The sequence below is a fragment of the Etheostoma spectabile genome, unplaced genomic scaffold (assembly GCF_008692095.1).
Source record: "Etheostoma spectabile isolate EspeVRDwgs_2016 unplaced genomic scaffold, UIUC_Espe_1.0 scaffold00018990, whole genome shotgun sequence".
Taxonomy (NCBI): Eukaryota; Metazoa; Chordata; class Actinopteri; order Perciformes; family Percidae; genus Etheostoma; species Etheostoma spectabile.
The window spans coordinates 85,564-99,270 of NW_022604608.1; the positions used below are offsets into that span (position 1 = coordinate 85,564).

General features: G+C 43.1%; 7 non-coding genes across 7 annotated transcripts; 4 read left to right on the forward strand and 3 right to left on the reverse strand.

Moving 5' to 3' along the window:
- Nucleotides 1-2,325: 2,325 nt before the first annotated feature.
- On the reverse strand, nt 2,326-2,398 carry trnak-uuu (transfer RNA lysine (anticodon UUU)). The gene has a single exon. It is a non-coding gene; the product is annotated as a tRNA-Lys (tRNA).
- Nucleotides 2,399-3,599: 1,201 nt separating this feature from the next.
- On the reverse strand, nt 3,600-3,672 carry trnak-uuu (transfer RNA lysine (anticodon UUU)). Its single transcript has one exon. It is a non-coding gene; the product is annotated as a tRNA-Lys (tRNA).
- A 4,070-nt stretch (nt 3,673-7,742) lies between these two features.
- Nucleotides 7,743-7,814, forward strand: trnaq-cug (transfer RNA glutamine (anticodon CUG)). Its single transcript has one exon. It is a non-coding gene; the product is annotated as a tRNA-Gln (tRNA).
- A 1,163-nt stretch (nt 7,815-8,977) lies between these two features.
- Nucleotides 8,978-9,049, forward strand: trnae-uuc (transfer RNA glutamic acid (anticodon UUC)). Its single transcript has one exon. It is a non-coding gene; the product is annotated as a tRNA-Glu (tRNA).
- A 3,074-nt stretch (nt 9,050-12,123) lies between these two features.
- trnad-guc (transfer RNA aspartic acid (anticodon GUC)) lies at nt 12,124-12,195 on the reverse strand. Its single transcript has one exon. It is a non-coding gene; the product is annotated as a tRNA-Asp (tRNA).
- A 241-nt stretch (nt 12,196-12,436) lies between these two features.
- Nucleotides 12,437-12,509, forward strand: trnav-aac (transfer RNA valine (anticodon AAC)). The gene has a single exon. It is a non-coding gene; the product is annotated as a tRNA-Val (tRNA).
- A 300-nt stretch (nt 12,510-12,809) lies between these two features.
- trnam-cau (transfer RNA methionine (anticodon CAU)) lies at nt 12,810-12,881 on the forward strand. Its single transcript has one exon. It is a non-coding gene; the product is annotated as a tRNA-Met (tRNA).
- The last annotated feature ends 826 nt before the right edge of the window (nt 12,882-13,707 follow it).

The following is a 13,707-nucleotide window of genomic DNA, read 5'->3' on the forward strand; positions in this document are numbered from 1 at the left end:
CACAAGAGGCCTGCGACAAACACGACGACGACAACCACCACCGTGACTGTGATGGCGGTGGGTGTGCGTCACAAGAGGACCAACACATACACGACCACAGCGGCGAAAAAGACTACTGCTGCTACAACGACGACAACAAAGATGATGACCAAGGCCAAATGGACGTTGAAGTTCAAGACAAAGAAGGAGAACAAGTGAATGAAGAAGAAGAAGTAGAGGAAGAAGAAGACAAAGACAAAAAGTACAAGTAGGAGAAGACGACGAAGAAGAAAAAGAAGAAGAAGAAAGAAGAAGAAGAAGAAGATGGTAGTGAAGACGAGGGGCAAGAGGAGGATGAGGAAACATTTGTGTCAAAAGATGGCAAAGTCAAATGGTCCTCGAAAACGTGTCATCCCAGTGTCCCTAGACCTCATTGCCATGCTACCGAAAAAGACAAACCCGACCAAGAAGAGGACACAACAGATGCTGCTGTTTGTGGCTGCCACAAATCTCGAGGGTCAAAGGAGATGCGCCACAGCCGGAAAGTGGAAAGAGATGGACGTCACGGACCTGCGAGCCTACCTCGGGCTGCTGCTCCTCGCGGGCGTGTACCGGTCCCGCAACGAGGCCTTGGAGAGCCTGTGGCACGAGAGCGGCAGGGCCATTTTCCGTGCCACGATGCCAATCAAGCAGTTCCACGCGTACTCTAGACTGTTGCGATTCGACGACCGTGAGTCAAGAGCTGTCCGCCAAGCCTTGGACAAACTGGCGGCCGTACGAGAGGTGTGTGACGGTGGACGAGCAGCTGGTGCCCTTTAGAGGTGTTGTATTTGTTGCTTTGTTGTTGTTTTCGGGGTTTTTTGTACCATTGCCGTACAATTGTCTTAGTGTGTGTGTGTGTGTGTGTGTGTGTTACATTTTTTCTTCCATCTCTTTCCCTCATGTTCCATCTTCTTGTTTGGACACGCCACTTTCACACACCCGAGAGGAATCTGGTCGCCCGCGTGGTGCTGGACGTGACCTAGGGCCTGAGGGGCCTGCGTAACGTGACGTGCAACAACTTTTTCACCTCCTACGCGCTGGTCCAGCGGCTGCTGGTCCAGCGGCTGCTGGTTGAGCGGCGCCTCACCGCGGTGGGCACGATGGGCAAAAACAAGCCTGAGCTGCCGGGGGCGTTGCTCGCCACAAAGGGCCGTGCGGTCTTCTCGTCCAAGTTTGCCTTCACGCCCGTCCCCACTCTGGTGTCCTACGTGCCCAAGAGGCACAGGAACGTGGTGCTGCTGAGCACGCTATACACGGGGGATGCGCGCGTTGGCGCCGGCAGGCAAGCCAAACCTGACATCATCCTCCACTACAACCACACCAAGGGAGGCGTGGACAACTTGGACAAGCTCGTGGACACATACAGCTGTCGCAGGAAGATGGTGCGCTGGACCCTCGCCGTGTTCCACAACATCCTCGACGTGTCCGCCTACAACGCCTTTGTGCTGTGGCGAGAGCTCAGGCCCGAGTGGATGCGCGGCAAGCTCAACAAGAGGAGGGCGTTCCTCGAGCAGTTGGGAAGGGCGTCTGTGAATCCGCTCATCGAGAGACGGCGGCGTCTGCCTCGCACGGAGGCGTCCGCCGCACTTGTCAAAGCCGTCATCAAACCGAGGAGATCCTGTGGTGGTGGCGGCTGTAGTGGCGGCAGCGGCGGCAGCGGCGGCGGCACAGTCACAAGGGGCCTAGAGGAGGACGGGGATTCTGAACCGGACACACCGAGGGTGCAAAGCAAAAGGAAGCAGTGTCAGCTCTGTCCAGAGGGAAAGGACCGCAAATCACACATTGTGTGCGGTGGCTGCAAGAGATAAATCTGCGGGAGCTTTAGGCGGGCCTACTACTGTGCAGACTGTGTTTGTCCTTAGCCTCTTGGCCCGCGTGGACAAAGCCCCGAACAAACCTTGAATCTGTTTTGGATAAACACACACACACACACACACACACACACCCCTGGGTCCCAGGTACCCGAATGGCGAGGCTGAGGCATCAAGGGTAGGAGAAAGATGACATCGAAGGATGAGGGCGCCACGGCATTGGTGGAACTTACGTATAATGGCATGATAAATAAGACAGGGGGTCTCCGAGACCTAAAGGATGAGGCCACGATGGCATTTGACATGAAATTAAAGCGCAGTCTGGGGAGCCCGAAGCGGAACAGCAGGCTGGTACAAAAGGTCCCAGAAGCTAAACATGTCCCTGTGACACAAAGGCCAATACAAGGGTTAAATGACACAACAATGTCTGAAAGTGTTCAGGCATGCTGAAGTGTACAACTCATCATGGCAGCAAGCAGAATGTGCAACTCTACGCCTGAACAGGGACTTGAACCCTGGACCCTCAGATTAAAAGTCTGATGCTCTACCGACTGAGCTACCCAGGCTTCTAAACTGAGTGCCTATGGAAAAAAAAATCTCCTGAACTACAGATTGAAGTGCAATTAAGTGAAGACCATTAAGCTGTTGCCATGATCACGGTCTTCTGGACAGCAGGAGGGTAGACCATAATTTACACAATGCCTGAGAACACCAATTGTTATTGCACAAACTGGTTGAAAATTGGCTAAATTGGCCAAAAAACGGTTAAAAAGCTCAAAGTCACAACTCATCAGGGCCACTAGCAGACTGTGAAAATCCAGCAAACCTGCATGACAGATGACAATAGCGAGAACTTCACATATATCTCACAGTCAAGCTGTTGCCTTACCAGGGACTTGAGCTGTGGTATTCTTTTTCGCTCAAAACGTTGATAACCTAATGCAATTTTATGACTACAGACAAATAAACTTTACTGCTAGTGGGTACAATAAAACAACTCTCCCTCTGGTTCCGCTTCTATTCTCTTAGTGTCCTCATGCGGAAGCACAATACGTAAATCAAGCAAAAGCCCTCGTGACAGGAAACATCCACCAGATGACTTGCCATCCAAACAGGGAGATGAGTACAGAGATTTGGATGCTAGCAAGATGGATGTAGGTTGCCCATTGTTCATTTAGACGTACCACCAACATTGAAAACAGAGGTCTGTGGAAAAAACAATCTCCTGAACTACAAATTGAGGTGCAAGTAAATGAAGAAGATTAAGCTGTTGCCATGGAAGGACAAATCCACCAGATGACTTGCCATCAAAGCATAGAGATCAGTACTTTATACATATCCCACAATAAAGCTGTCGCCTTACCAAATACTTGAGTTGTGGTATTCGTTTTTACTCAAAACATTGATAATCTAATTCAAACAACACAGCTTCAGACAAGTAAACTTTACTACTGTTTGGGTGCAAAAAAATAACTCTCCCTCTTGTTCCGTTTCTATACTCTTAGCCCTGGTGACAGGAAAAATGCACCAGATGACCTTCTATCCAAGCAGGGAGATGAGTACAGAGATTTGGGTGCTAGCAAGATGGATGTAGGTTGCCCATTGTTCATTTAGACTTACCAGCAACATTGTTATGATGCAAACCTGCTTGAAAAGCAGCCACAATTCTTTTTAAAGACTTATGCATGGAACACAAATGATATGGCAGTGTCTGAAGTGTTCAGGCATGACAAATGTTCAACTTATCTAGCAGAATGTGCAACTCTACGCCTGAACAGGGACTTGAACCCTGGACCCTCAGATTAAAAGTCTGATGCTCTACCGACTGAGCTACCCAGGCTTCCAAAACAAAGGGTGGTGGAAAAAACAACCTCCGGAACTACAAATTAAAGTGCACTTAAATGAAGACCATTAAGCTGTTGCCATGATCACAGTCTTCTGGACAGCAGGAGGGTAGACCACAATTTACACATTGCCTGAGAACACCAATTGTTATTGCACAAACTGGTTGAAATTGGCTAAATTGACCAAAACGGTTAAAAAGCTCAAAGTCACAACTCATCATGGCCACTAGCTGACTGTGAACATCCTGCAAACCTGCATGACAGATGACGTTAGCAAGCACTTCATACATATCCCAGAATAAAGCTGTTGCCTTACCAGGGACTTGAGCCGTGGTATTCTTTTTCGCTGAAAACGTTGATAACCTAATGCAATTTGTGGACAAATAAACTTTATTGCTGGTGAGTACAATAAAACAACTCTCCCTCTTGATCCGCGTCCACTTGATGGGAAAAATCCACCAGATTACTTGCCATCCAAGCAGGGAGATCAGCACAGAGATTTGGGTGCTATCAAGATGGATGTAGGTTGGCCATTGTTCATTTAGAGATAGCACCCGCATTGTCATGATGCAAACCTGCATGAAAAACAGCCACAATTCTTTTTAAAGACTTGTGCATGTTACTTACATGATACAACAGTGTCTGAAAGTGTTCAGAATTGCCAAAGTGTACAACTCCTCCAGCTCATCCAGAACTCGGACAATTTTGCTCAATTTGCTCAATTTGGCCTTAATTGTTTCTGGACATCTGTTCTTTTTAAACAGTTAAAAAGCAGGCCGGTTAGCTCAGATTGTTTGAGTGTGGTGCTAAAAATGCTAAGCACCGGCAGACACTTTAGGGGTACTAAAATCGCCAAACCCTACGCCCAAGAGCATCTGTATCCACCTTTTTTATGCACAAATTGGCCATTAGCGCAAAACAAGTCTCAATCTCTATAGCTCTGCTTTCCACGTCTTTTGTAGCAAGGCCAAAAACATACAGTTGTAAGGTTGTCTGCTCAGCAAGTGCAAATATGAGTCACAGGTAACTGATGTGCCTAGCATTCAATCTATTTCCTTCACCAAAAGCTAACTGGCCACCTAATTAGTCTGCCTTTCTTACAAATGTTACCTCACTCCTGAATTTCAGATAAACCGTGGAAATTCAGATTTGGAAATATTCCTTTTTTTTTGCAACCATGTGGCCTAATGGACAAGGCGTCTGACTTTGGATCAGAAGATTGAGGGTTCGAGAAACTCCTGTATACCTCCAGAAATAGAATAGGAGCATGCATCATCTTGGTTTGGACTCTATAGCTATGCTTTCCATGTCTTTTTTGCAACTCCGAAAACATATGCAGTCCCTACAAACCATACACAACCAGGTAGCCCATCCAGAACTGGCCCAATTTTGCTTGATTTCGCCTGGTTTGTTTCCGGAAATCTTTCTTTTTCAAACACTTAAAAAGCAGGCCGGTTAGCTCAGATGGTTTGAGTGTGGTGCTAATAATGCTAAGCACCTGCAAACACTTTAGGGGTAATAAAATCACCAAACCCTACACTTAAGATCATCTGTTTCCACCTTTTGTTTGCACAAATAGGCCATTTACGCAAGTGAAGAAGTTCTTGTATCTCAAAGGCATATGAGGTTGCATACAGATGGAGAGAAGGAGGAAGAGAGAGGTACCTAGTGCATCATGGGAAGTCCCCCGGCAGTCTAGGCCTATAGCAGCACAACTAAGGGATGGTTCAGGACTCACCCAAGCCAGCCCTACGTATAGGATTTATCAAAGAGGAAAGTCTTAAGCCTACTCTTACATGTGGAGATGGTGTCTGCCTCCTGAACCCAAACTGGAACCTGGTTCCACAGGAGAGGAACGCTCTGGCTCCCATTCTACTTTTGGAAAACCTGTTCTTGACTTGCCTTTTCCCACATTCTCTGAATGCTTAGCTAACTAAATGACTTAAGTTGGCCAATAATTGTTGCTTTTTCATCTTCGTTGTGATTGTTGTGTGCCTTCAATATCATATCATATCAATAGTATGTGGATATTATGAAAGAAACTGTCAAGCAAACACTTGCAACACTTTTAAAGGTTCCATGGTGTAATGGTTAGCACTCTGGCCTCTGACTCCAGCGATCTGAGTTCAAATCTTGGTGGTATGTGTTTTAAGCCACATTACAGGTGAAAAAAATCAACCTTTCAACTTTCCACATTTAGTTTAAAGTAAGCGTACAGGTTTAATGTCCTTGGCCATTTAGACTGTAAACAGTATGTTGGTGGGGGCATGTTGAGGAGTCACCTGGTCGTTAATGTAACTTGAAGGAGTTCCAAATTTGACAGTAGACTGGAAGTGATAGGCTTTGAGTTACATGGGGGATACACACTTTGCATTCAGTCTCACAATCACCATAAAAATTAGGGATCACTGAAATTTGAACTTGTGTTGCTGCAGTCAGAGTATACAGTGCTCATCCTGAATGGGCTAGTATAGTGCATCAGAACTGCTTGTTGAATGGTCTATAAGCTTTGGAACCCCCCTTTCCCCACAGCTTTCAATTCTCAGATATGGATAGGGGAGTGGGCACTGTGTCCAAACCTTTCTGTGTAAAAAACAAAAACAACTAAAGAAGTCTCTTGGATGAGAGACAAAACTTCTGCGGAGGACCTTTTTACCAAGTCCTGATGCCCTTCAAGGTTCAAGGAGTCTTTATTATCCTTGGGGGGCAATTTGTTGTGCAGCAGCATGTAACATAAATAACACACAGGTTATTCAATACAACAGCCATACATCTGGAAACAAAATAAACACGTACTATACAGAAGTCCACACCTCACCTTGACTTATTAAAGAAGCCTATAGCAGCAGGGACAAAAGAGTTTTTGTGTCTGTTTGTCCTTGTCCAGACGGCAACAAGATGAAGCAGCTTTTCAGGGGGTGAGTAGGGTCGGCCAGGACTTATTGGGCCTTCTTGAGGGACCTTGTCTCATATACAGAGTTTAAGTCAGTCAGAGGGTTGTGAGAATTCTCGCCACGCACCTTAACTATACATTGCAGCCTGTTCTTGTTTTTAAGCGTTGGGGCAATGTTATTAAAAACTGACAGCTCCTCACTAAAATCATAAATATTAAAACAATTATAAAAAGTGTTGTCATTTGAGAGGGCAAGGTGTGACATGCCATTGAGGGAGATCAGACACTTCTTAGGTTGCATCCCCATCATTGCCTTCACACCCTCCCATGGAGGACGTGAGTGACCTGTGCTCAGCATGTTCTAAACTTTGTCCTCATTATTAAGTTTTGCAAGCTTAAGTTCCTTTTTAGCTTGTTTTTGAAGTACTCTGTATTGAGTCATGTTACCTTGGTTGAAGCTAATATTTCGTTGATTAATTATGCTTTTGACAAATTTGGAGACCCATGGTATATTATTTGGACATATGGAGATGGATTTACGAGAGATGACTAAGTCTTCACAGAAGGTGATGTATGCAGAAACAGTCTCTTTGGGCTCATCAAGGTCCTTACATTTGTTTTTGAATAGATCCCAGTCAGTGCAGCAGTAGCATTCCTGTAGACACTGGATTGATTCATCTGACCAAACCGGAACTAAGTTTCGTTTCGGCTTGTTTTTCTTCAGGGCTGGTTTGTTAGACGGAACCAAATGAACAGAGTTGTGGTCAGACATGCCGAGTGGAGCTCTGCTGTAGGAGTTATAAGCATCTGTGACGGATCCATGACAGATTGCCATGTTCTTTACATTTAAGAGAACATGAATGTGCGCAAGAAACGCAAATGCAAGTACAGTGTTTTGTTAGCATCCTTATTGTCAACAGATGTAAAGTTACCATGTGTTTGTACACAGTAGACATATCTACTGCTGTATTCACTGTCTGTGGCAAGTCCTTTAAAACCTGTTCTTGACTTGCTTTTTCCCACATCCTCTGAATGCTTAGCTAACTAAATGACTCAAGTTGGCCTGTAATTGTTGCTTTTTCATCTTTGTTGTGATTGTGAGTGTGCCTTAAATATCACACATGTGTATATTATGAAAGAAACTGATAAGCAAACCCTTACAAAATTTTTGAAGGTTCCATGGTGTAATGGTTAGCACTCTGGACTCTGAATCCAGTGATCTGAGTTCAAATCTCAGTGGAACCTTTCTTTAAGTTGCATGGATGGATTAGCTTAAGTTAAGTGTAATGTCTTGTTTTTTTGTAGTGTCTATAGAGATTTGTGGTGTGGTATGGAACCATTGTCCTGTCTTTTATGTTTTATTGAACTTATTGCCGTCTGTCTTGCCAGGACTCCCTGGAAGAAGAGTTACTGTAGCTCAATGGGATTGTTCCTGCTTAAATAAAGGTTAAATAAAAATAAAATGAATCTGTAATATGTCCAAACATTCCTCTCTTCATTACTAACATACTGGAAGTCGGCCATGTTTAATTGGATGCTCTCCAGTTATTGCTGTTTGGTAGATTAACATTATATTTTCCTACTTTGGGGACTTTTCATTTCATATTCTTTGTCTGACATTTTCTATTCCCTGTTTGTATTTTCTGTGACTGCATGTGGTTTTAAATCTGTTGGAGTTTCTTCAGACTAAAGCAAAGACACTGATGATGTCATCCAAAAGAAACATAAAGGACAGCAACCTGTTTCCAGAGGACACTAAAGAATGAAGGACCAGCAGGAAACAGAGCAGCTCAAATAGCAAACAGCTGATTTATTCATCTGACTCGTAGAATAACGCCAATGATTGACTTGTTTTAAATGTCTGGGAATGTGGAACAGCGCCATGCTGACTACCTGAAATAAAACAAGGCCACATGCTGATTATTGGGGACTTGATTTGATGGATTTATTTTTCCTGTTGTGTCTCTGTTTAAACTCCAAATTTTTTATTTAGATCCTTTAGTTTCCAACCAGACCAGAGTGGTGATTGTAGGAACAGTGGAAAGATGAATCAAGACGGCTTTTCATATATATATTTTCTTTTTCTATTGACTATAGTTGTGTTTGTTATTAACAGAAATCAACCCGTCAACATTTCTCTTTGTCATAAAGTTCCAACGTTAAGTTTTTTACCGCCAGTTCAAAACGGAGCTGAACACGGAGGAGGATTCCTCCCTAACGGCCGGTCTGCTCTGCTCCGTGCCCCCGCTGTCCGGTAATAGTTAAAGCAGATAAAAACCTAAAGAACACTCAAAAGCTTCAAGATAAAACTTACTTAAGAAGCTTCTTAATTCACGTTCAAGAGAAGGCCTATTTCCAGCCAGACTATGAATTGATTCATGAAATCCCTGTTATTAATATGTGGTCAGTCCCATATGGTCTAGCGGTTAGGATTCCTGGTTTTCACCCAGGTGGCCCGGGTTCAACTCCCGGTATGGGAATTGGTATTTAGCCGGTAAAGATCTGTACGATCTCCAGAGGTGGGTAGAGTAGCCAAAAATTTTACTCAAGTAAAAGTACTGTTACTTCAGAATAATATGACTCAAGTAAAAAGTAGTCATCCAAATAATTACTTGAGTAAGAGTAAAAAAGTACTTGATGAAAAAACTACTCAAGTAGTGAGTAACGTCATTTTTTTTCTTAACCCTCTGAGACCGAGACACTCGCCCACGAGTAAAAAAGTACCTCTGATTCATAGTTTAATAACTTTTGAACCATACGAGCGATTTACTCACTTTCGGTTTCGTTTAAATTCTGACGTTTTCAGGTTTACGGAGGTCTTTTCCCTGTCTTTTTAGCCTCTACAGGGGGCTTTAAATCCATACTGTTATATCCAAGATTGGTCCACTTTATATCCATAATTCATCGTGTTTTGGCTCATTTCTGCCGCTGAATCGTTTGTCTAATCTCTGATCTCTCGCTCTGTGTCTGTCCTGTCTATTTTTCAGGAAGTGCATGCCCATATATGGGAGATAAAGGCACCCCTCTTGTATGGAAGGCCAGAGGGGACAAAAATGCCTATTTACTCTATGGAAGGCCAAATTATGCACTATTTAGACACATATTTGCTTGTATAACATTGCTGTGGGTGTAATATCAATAAATATGACATTATTATGTTATTATTGGCATAAGTAAATGTCATGAGAGCAAAACGTCTTGAATTTTTTGGAAAACAATGCATGTATTTTGTCAACTGTATAAGTTATAATGATTATTTCTTCACAGTGTGACTCCCAAGACATATGAGAAGTGTTTTAGAATGGAAAATGGCTTAGGTTTTACTTATATGTCTGTGATATCATACATATCTGGAAGATTCATGTATTTATTTATTTATCTTTAAGGCCCTACAACCATTTTTAGCATGCAAGTGACCTCACTGCAACCCAAATATTCTAATAGCCCAGTTTGTCCTAAAAAAATGATGTTCATATCTTGACTGTAGACAACAGGGTTGATGTTTACAAGCTTTTTTATAAAATAAATCCAGACGGAAATTAAACTGTAAAAATGGCCTCAGGGCCCCCAGGGTTAACACAAGCATCAATCAGACAGACAAAAATACAAATTAATCATATTTAGGCAAACTATTGTTCATCCAATCAATAAAATAAATGAAAATTAATTTATTAATTACAAAATAGCTTAAGTGAGAGACTTGTCACATTAAATTTGGATGGATACTGCATGTGCAAACCATACTGTATGTAACCTAAAAGACAAAGATCCACCTCTCCACAGCAAAAACTAAAACTACTGCTACGTTTCCTCAGGTTAGATGTTGACTTGTTGAACGCTCACATGTCCGTTTGTTTTGTTCGACACAGAAGACGCCGCATGACGTAGCTGCTGTTTTGCACTTTTCCCCTAAAGATAACCATGCTTTCACTATGAGGCCGGGGGGTTCCTCCACGTCGGTGTTGCCTTGGCGACGGTTGATTCTTTGTTTTGCTACGACTGTAAGCTAACACGTCCCTCCCATAGATACATACAGTCTATGGTCCCGCCGCTGAGAACGAGTATGGTCACGTGACTGCACAACGCTGTTTGATTGGTGGAACACAGTCACGTGGTAGAGCCTTAAGCGGAAGACTCTCTCTCTCTGTCAAAATGAAACATTAAAATGAGACGTACGCTGGGGTAAAAACAATGACGCGTAGAATACCAAAGAGGTAAAAAGAAAAGTAACGAGCTCATTGTAGCCTAATGTAGCGGAGTAAGAGTACAGCTTCTTCTTCACTAATCTACTCAAGTACAAGTAAAAATATAGTAATTTAAAACTACTCCTAGAAGTACAATTTTTTCAAAAACTTACTCAAGTAAATGTAACGGAGTAAATGTAACTCGTTACTACCCACCTCTGGTGCTATATAAATAAAATTGAATTGAATTAAATTACCTGAACCTCAACTTCCTAGTCTCATAGTTGATGTTTTACATTCTTGGATCCGTCTTAGGTTCCTGCTGTCTGCCTACGTTCCTGGATCCTGAGGTAGGTGATCATATCGTCACTGAAAACATATCTTTGATAGCAGGATCATTCTCAATCCTTTTGTAAAACCTTTGTCTTTCTTGGAGTATATCCACTATAATACATTCTTAAAAAATGTCATATCTTTTGCTATGGTTGGGCCTCGTATCCAAACTACTCTGGCAGATGATACTAGTGTCGATTTAGCCTTGGGAAATAATTAGCAGCTGGTAGACAGATCTCCCCATCGGGAAATAAAACCCCAGTCTTCCGTGTGAGAGGCGGAGGCGACCATCCAAAGTTTCAGTAGTATTGTGGTTTTTGTGTTGGAACAAGTTGCACTGTTTGAAATAAGCTTTTGAGACACAAGAACGTCTTCACTTGGGACAGTAATTGACTCCCAACCCGATGGGAGAAATCCTAAGCTTTGAGATTTGGAGGGGCTGACTTTGATTCCGAATGCTTGACACTGGACTTCAATCTGCCCCAGTGGGCGCTGTAGATCACTGTTTGATGAAGCCAACAGAACAACATAATCTGGAAAGAGCAGAAAAGGAATTATAAGGTGCCCAGACTTGACACTCTCCCACCTTCTGCTGCGCCTTGTGAGGTGCTGTTCATGTCCAGTAGATATGCTTTTTCCATCGCGTGACAATATTCCCATTTAGGGTCAGGAGTTCTCCTCCCATGCTGAACACAGCCTGAGACAAGGCCCGCTTTCCCCCTCATGATTCACCCCAGTGGAAGCTGTAGATCAATGCCTGATAAAGCCAAATGAACCACATAGTCTGCAAAGAGCAGAAACGGAATTCCAAGGTGGCTAGACTTGACACTCTCCCAACTCCTGCTGCGTCTTGTGACATTTTGTTCATGTCCAGGAGATGTGCCCTTTCCATCGCTTGAAAGTATTCCCATATAGGATCAGGAGTTCTCCTCCCATGCTGAACACAGCTTGAGCCAAGGCCCACTTTACCGAGAAGTCCCACGCGTTCACCGGGACTTCCTCGAGGCCTTGTAGCATTGGTCAGCTGGTAGAAAAGCCTCCCCGTCGGGGAATCGAACCCCGATCTTCCGCATGACAGGCGGAGATACTGTCCATTATACTAACGAGGAATGCCCAAGCTTAATATTTGGCACATCAAGAAATAGGTGGCCCTATTCCAAGATTCAGACCACAGTCAATGCATGTAGAAATATTTAGGTTTACTACATATTTGCTATCATTCAAATCCATGACAAAGCATCTGTGACTGAATCTAGTTTAAAATCTCTATTTTGTAGCATTTTGAACATTCGCAGTAAAATAAAAATGGTGCATTTTCCCACAAATATGCAAAATAAACGCATTTCGTCAGTTTCCGTAGTGTAGTGGTTATCACGTTCGCCTAACACGCGAAAGGTCCCCTGTTCGAAACAGGGCGGAAACACATTTCTTTGTTTGTATCGACTTCGCACAATCAAACTCTGCGAAGTTAAACTCTCAATGACCTTCACGGAAAAATCTCCCTGGCCACGACGTGAAATCGTGGCCAGGCCTGCCGAAGTTTCCCCAGTGCAGTAGTCATCACATTCAGAGATTCAGGAATATCCGGTCTAAAATTAATGCAGAAAAACTAGTCCACGTATTTGTTATGTTTATTTTTACATATAGGACATACAGATAGAAACTGTTTTAGACAACAGAAATGTGAATGACAGATTTTCCAGCCCCTATACATGAACAGCAGAGCAGAGTGGCGCAGCGGAAGCGTGCTGGGCCCATAACCCAGAGGTCGATGGATCGAAACCATCCTCTGCTAATTCCTATTAAGTCTATTTCTAGTCTGTTGATGTTTAACAAAGCATCTGTGTCTGAAATGAAATGTCTCCACCTGCTGAAGAGTAAACTTAACGGCATGTCAAGTTTATTTCATCCATAAAAATGGAAACTACTCATACCTGCTGTAACACCCATAAAAAGGACCCAAAGGCCAATGCCACGGGTCCCCTGGACCCGAAGGACAATGTAAAAGATGTATATGCATTAATCTAAAAGAAAGTCGATGTGTACATGCATTAATCTAAAAGAAAGTTGATGTGTATATGCATTAGTAAGTAGACCTTGTGGCGCAACAGCAAAAATATCAGAAAACATATTGATATTCCAGTATTCATAATCAATATTGCAATATCACATTTTGTCAATATCGTGCAGCCCTAGTGTGTGTGTGTGTGTGTGTGTGTGTGTGTGTGTGTGTCTGTGTGTCTGTGTGTGTATATGTGTGCGGGGAGTAGGACTGCTAAATGTCAAGGGCTGGGAGGAGATGGATGCAGAACAACGTGGTAGTACAGTGTGTGTGTGTGTGTGTGTGTGTGTGTGTGTGTGTGTGTGTGTGTGTGAGAGAGAGAGACAAATATAAAAAGCTTCAAGTAGACTCTAATAATATAATCATATTGTTTCTTCTACTTATTAAATTATCTGACTTTACTGCCACTATCTGTTTCTGCTTCTCTACCATATTTATAGTGTGTGATTTGCATAATACCAATCATAGCCTACATCACATAAAAAACTACCTCTGTCCCTGTTCTGTTTTTAAAGACACAACATTAGGTTTTTAATCAGATTGATAGTCAAACTGGAAA